Genomic DNA, 5,889 nt, shown 5'->3' with positions numbered 1-5,889 from the left:
AAATGGCGAAAAATGACCCATCAAGCAGGTTCTATCATTTTTATCGCCCGCTTGCAACCCCACCCCCGTGGCTAGGGTTCCGGGCAAGGCTTCGCCGGCTCGTCTCCGGCGGCCCCAGGTTCGTTCCTCCTTCCTTCTTGGCCCCCCTCGCCTCCGTCTTCCTCCCAGAACTTGGAGCAGAAGCCCGCCTCAGTGTTTCCCGTCGCACTTCTCACGTCCCTATGGGATCTCCTCCCCCTCATCTCTCTCTCTGTGATTGATCTCAATCCGCCCCTCCCCTCGATGCTGTGTAGGGGATAGGTCGCTTCCGCGGTGGGGCTGGTGAGCTGGGAGCTGGTAAGGCATACGCCCTTGCAGACGAGGAGTTCTTGCTCTAGGGAGAGAGCAGAGGGCATGCTGGACACTGTTGTTGGTGAGACAGGTGAGGATGAGAGAGAGGAGAGAGAGATGATGATTGCTGCACATTTAGATAGAAGGATTGATGGAACTGCTACTGGCCGCTGCTGCTAGAAAGAGAGAGAGAACAGAGATGAGAGATAGGGTCCAACGCCTACTGATTTGCTCTTGTGGATAAAAAAAGAGACAGGTGAACAAGAGAGAGAGAGAGCAGAGAGATAGAGAAGGTATAGAGAGAAGCGTTGATTGCTTCACATTTACATAGATGCTGATGTATGATGTATGATGCTACTGATTGATGCACATTTAGATAGAGAACAGAGATCTAGCTTGCTACTGAAAGTTTTCGTTATTGCTACAGTCCCATCAATCAATGTATATAAACCTGACAATAAATACTACCCAATTCGTATCCAGATGATTTGCATCTGTCATCAAGGAAAAAATACATCACTGAACCCTTTGTATTCTAATTGCAAGGTTAAATAATCTTGTGTGTTCTAACTCTGCGATAATCTGCAGTTATTTGGCTCATCGTCGTGTCGCAAGTTTCTGACGTCGCTGTACACTGTGGACTTCGCCAGAAATCCGTCTGCACATACTTCACCGCCTGCCGGAACTTCGTCTGACCTGAGGTACATACTACGGTGTAATCAATTTGCATCTGTCATCAACTACTACATAAGCTCTGAACAAGTCAATGCCTAAAACACCCCCCTGTCCTCATTACAAGATGGTCCTGAGGAAAAACAATAATTAGAAGTAGCGATAAAATGTGATAAATCTAGCTAAATTTGTATCTAGGAGGAACATCTATTGTATGACATAAAAATATAAGAAAAGGTAAAGTAATATCATGGTGATGGCAGAGAGGTAATTATTTAATTGACTATTTTGGAAGTAGCAATAAAAGGTGATAAAGCTAGCGAAATTTTTATCTAGGAAGAACAGCTGTTGTATGACAAAGTTTTCATATCAGTGCTACATGGTTCCACTCTAAATCTCTGTACTTAATTGGCTGAAGGTTTGCATTAGTGGTTCAGACCAATGCTATATGGTTCCACTCTACATCTCTGTAGTTAATTGGCTTAAGGTATACATAATTGGTTGGCTCTGAAAATATATATAGTAAGTCTTCACATTGTAACAGCTTGAAGAGGTTCATAAAAAAATGGTACAGGAGTTGCAACAGTCTTGATCAAGTATTTTGCATTTCTTTACAGAGGGAGTACTTATTAGTTCTGTATGTTCTTTAGTATATGCTCTGGGAGTTTAACAATTCAGTGACTAGAAGGGTCACGACATTGCTTATCCATGTCCTTCTGTTTTTTCATTTGAGTTGGCTACCTGAATTTCCACTATGTTAATTCATTCTTGTGCAATTTCTCACTGGTGTTCATGTAATTAGCCTACAGCCTTTATTAGTAGTGCCTAACATTTGGTCAGTTAGGTAGTTTGACTCTAAGACACTGAACTTTGTAATATCTTTTTATTATAGTTTTAAATAGTAGTAGTTCCTCTGACATTGCATGGTAGTGGTGCTGCAAAGAATTCCACTGTTTGGGGGAAGTTCAGGGGAGCTTCTGCTCTGTCCTTGGGAGGAATAGTGTGCTTGTTAAAGCTGTGAGTCATTGGTGCTCTGCACTTAGATGGAAAATGTGGCAATACTGTGTTGAAGTTTGTTATATCCATCCGAGGAGATAAAAGATGTGGCACTCCTGTGCTGAATTTCGTTATGGCCACATGATGAGGAGATAAAAATGTGGCAATACTTGGTAGTGTCTTCTAATTTTTGTACTGGTCAATTTTAATAGCTCTCATACTTTCATTGTAAATTATAATAAGAGGTTGTATAGAAATGAATGGACAGTACAATTAATAGCTCTCATATAGATAATTTTTGTATACTTATACAATGAATGAACATTACAATTACTTTTATAGTGATGTTGGTTGCATAGAAATTCTATGCTTTCTGTGTTATTTCTTACACTGATTTGCTTATTCTTTGCTATAATTTTGTGTGGTTTCCTAGGGTGGAGAGGCGAACCTCAAATCCGCAACATCTGATCTTGCTCGCTGAGTTGCTATTCCTGGTATACAACCCTTAAACACAAGCATGTCTTTATTTAATTGTTTATCTTGCTTTGCTACAATGGAAGAAATAAAAATAAGAAACAATTTTCGTGGTGGATCTCTTGGAAAATTTGGAACAGTATTTGATCTGGGGACAACAACTATGAAAACAATTGATCTTGGATTTGAGTTTCTTTTAATCTTTAAAATGATGTACGGGGCCAGCAAATTCAGTTATTTGGTTTTGTAAGTTTGATATTTCTGAAACTTGTTAGGATTTAGGGTGCATATCAGGATATGTGCATCACGCTCAATGGTGAGACGAGAACCTGATCCGGTCACATATTTCTTTTGTTTCTCTGCCATGTTCAAATATAGAAAACATGTAGCTTAGTCGATACTAAATGTTTGGCACCAGAGTTTTTTCGCAGTAATCAGATGTTTTTTTTACTGAAGGCCTTCCTATCTTACTGCATGTATCACTTAATATTAACACTTCAACATTACTCGTGACTTGTGATGACACAGTGTGTTCATTGTCCGATGTGCCGCATGACCATTGAATAGTACTCAGAGCATACACCTATTCGTGCCTCATTATGCTGTACTTGGATGAAGTTTCCCAGAATAGTTGGCAGTTTACATTGACATGGCAGGCAGGGATGTGGAATTACAAAAGATGATATTTTGGAAGAGCTGGTTCTGGAGCTGATGTACACCTACTTTGAGTACTTTCAATATTGTTTTCTACTTCCAAAGTTGTTTGGGTGGTAAATTATTTTTCAAGTTTGCAAGCATATATTTATTAATTTTCTACCCGTTGCACCGCACATGCCTTTTGGCTTGGCCTTCGCCCTCCACGCACGCCAGCTGCGGTGGAAGCCTAGCTCCCACAGCTCTGCAGTGAGGCACGCAGAGAGTGACGACAACTTCTGAAGCCATGGCTAGCCTGTGATTACCAGAGTGGCGATGAGTGTGATTTGATACCTGTTTTGTTTGCTCCTTCTGTTTTGATTTGAGTTGATGGGGATGAGATGTGACCCTGCTGCTGGGCGTCGCAAACGCCACGGCTCCATGTGCCCCAGCTTTGGTGATGCACGGGCGAGGCTACTCGATCTGGTGTAGTCGCCCTCCTTCCAAGAAATCAAGTTCTTTCGTTCAGATTTTAGATCTCTTGAGTTTCAGCTTAGTTCAAGGATAGAAAAGCATGCTCCTTATGGATTCAATGAGGAAAACCATCAGCCACTTATTCAGAATTGGATGGTGTGGTGCACCTTCATCTTGCTATCCAACTTCTTAGCTTATTTGCTTTAACTTTACTACAGTTATATAGCAGGATAAGGATCCAATCTTGTGACGCCACTCCATTTCCATCGTCAAAAGTTGTGCATGAGTTGATTCAGACTTTCAGAGTTCAGAGAACACCTAGCAGAGTTAATCAGCCTGAAGGTATATCAGATCCTAAGGAAAGAGGACCCGGTTCAGATTTGTCACTAATATGTGTTGTTGGATAGCCATGGTATGTGTTAGTTTTAATTTACCACAGAAGTTTGATTCTTGGGAGATAGGACAGGTGCATACATTGCTTTTCTTATGAATCTGTTCTCTTTTTGTGCACTATCTATCTATGAAAATTTTCAAAGAAATTGACGGCGGCGGCTCGGCGGCGGTGTGGCGAATGACGAAGCATCTAAAATGGACGGAAGAGAGGTGGTAAGGCGCGGCTGGGAGACGTACATATTTGAGGAAATACGATTCATAAGGTTTCATATTAACAAAAATTGATAGTCTTTGTAAAGTAATCCGAACATTTTGTTGATTCCGGGACAACTTTATTCTCCAATATGAATTTGTAAGAAAAGATATGGCATACATTTGTGTAAATTGATAATGTAAGCACATCTAGAAACTCTATTATTTTTTCAAGATTGATTTACTTGCTGGTGCTAACTTCCATTTTCTCAAAACAGGGCATGTGTGCTATTTCTGAAAAAACAGTTGCAGTGTTCTCACTATATTATTTCCACAAATATCATCATGTTTTGCTATTGATGTAATGCTATATTTCTTGACTGAAATCAAACCCTTCAGTTGCTGCCGTGGTGCTCTTATATTCCTTCACAGAAAGCAAACCTTGTTCATGGCTAACTTATAGAATAGCATTTTTCAAAAAAAAACTTATAGAATAGCAGATACAGAGTTCAGAAACCATCAATCTTAGGAACACTCTGACCATGTGTTTGCTTCTGTTGAAGACCCAATATATGATGAGGTGCTGACTGCTAATGTTGAGCTATATGGACTCTATGAGTAGAACCACCATTGACAAACATACGGGTCAATAGAATTCAGAAAGTTACAGTTTATTTGCTCCAAAACTACTCTGTGGACGATAGTTTATGCTGCAGATCATTGCACGACCCTAATCAAACGGTCTGCTGCAGTTTAATTCTATACATGGATGGCACGATCTCACTGTTGTCCAAAAATCGTCTTATTGGTGTCGTGTGCATATATTCAATAATGGATTAAATTTCAATGTAAATCATTAATTGGACTCCCATGATTGCAGTGGTGTATTGTTCGGCAAAAGGTAGTATTGTCGCCTTTTAATATATACTGTTTCGGCGAAACAATTGGTTGTTACTTTTAATAAAAGTTAACGTCAAGTAATTTGTTTGGACCAAGCCCAAATAGCCAAAAAAAAAGAATAAACTCTTCCCAACCAAACAACCACCTGTAAAAGTCAACAAAAATGCTCTAAAAACCCATCAAAAAATGCTCTAAAAATAGATGTAATTTTTAACACAGTAAAAATAGCTTCAAAATGTTCACACTATTTTTGTTTCAAACAATTATATTCACATTTTAAAAATTTAAAAATTCCCAAAAAATGTTCCATTTTACTAAAACAAAGTCCATTTAGAAACATAAAACAAAAAAAATTAACAAAGTCAATTTAGAAACGTAAAACACAAAAAACATTCTTTTCATAAAAGACTTCTATTAAAAAATGTACTTTTTTCTGTAAAAAATGTTCTTTTTTAGAGAAATGTTATTTTCATAAATGTGTTAATATTCTTAAAAAGAGTTCCAATTTTGTGAAAACGTTAACTTTTATTAAAAATAAGGATTTTTCCATGTTTGACCTCATTATAGAAGTTTATTAAAATTGGATATAAAAAATAATGCACAATGGCATATGTGCCTTTTTTATCGTCCGGTGCAAAGCACGGGCATTTGTACTAGTTAAATCTAATCGATAATCGAAGCAAAAACGAAATCTGATTCTTGGATCCGCAGCTCGACGGATTGGCGTAACTTCTATCCAAATCCAATCCGATGCTTTTCGGAACAGCAGTTGGCGCGTTTTTTTTTATGTCGTTGGCGCTATTTTTGTAATCTAATCAACAAACC

At 38.7% G+C, this 5,889-nt stretch overlaps 1 long non-coding RNA gene across 5 annotated transcripts; it reads left to right on the top strand.

Moving 5' to 3' along the window:
• LOC123060918 (uncharacterized) lies at nt 1-4,484 on the top strand. 5 transcript variants are annotated; one of them, XR_006428263.1, is made up of 5 exons: nt 1-118; nt 294-421; nt 919-1,031; nt 2,432-2,492; nt 3,001-4,422. It is a non-coding gene; the product is annotated as an uncharacterized lncRNA (long non-coding RNA). The 5 variants fall into 5 exon arrangements; XR_006428264.1 differs by having other exon boundaries at nt 2-118; nt 2,432-3,991; nt 4,116-4,422; XR_006428266.1 differs by having other exon boundaries at nt 294-623; nt 2,432-4,484.
• The last annotated feature ends 1,405 nt before the right edge of the window (nt 4,485-5,889 follow it).

This window comes from Triticum aestivum, chromosome 3A, assembly GCF_018294505.1.
Source record: "Triticum aestivum cultivar Chinese Spring chromosome 3A, IWGSC CS RefSeq v2.1, whole genome shotgun sequence".
Taxonomy (NCBI): domain Eukaryota; kingdom Viridiplantae; phylum Streptophyta; class Magnoliopsida; order Poales; family Poaceae; genus Triticum; species Triticum aestivum.
This window is presented reverse-complemented; position numbering and strand designations above follow the sequence as displayed.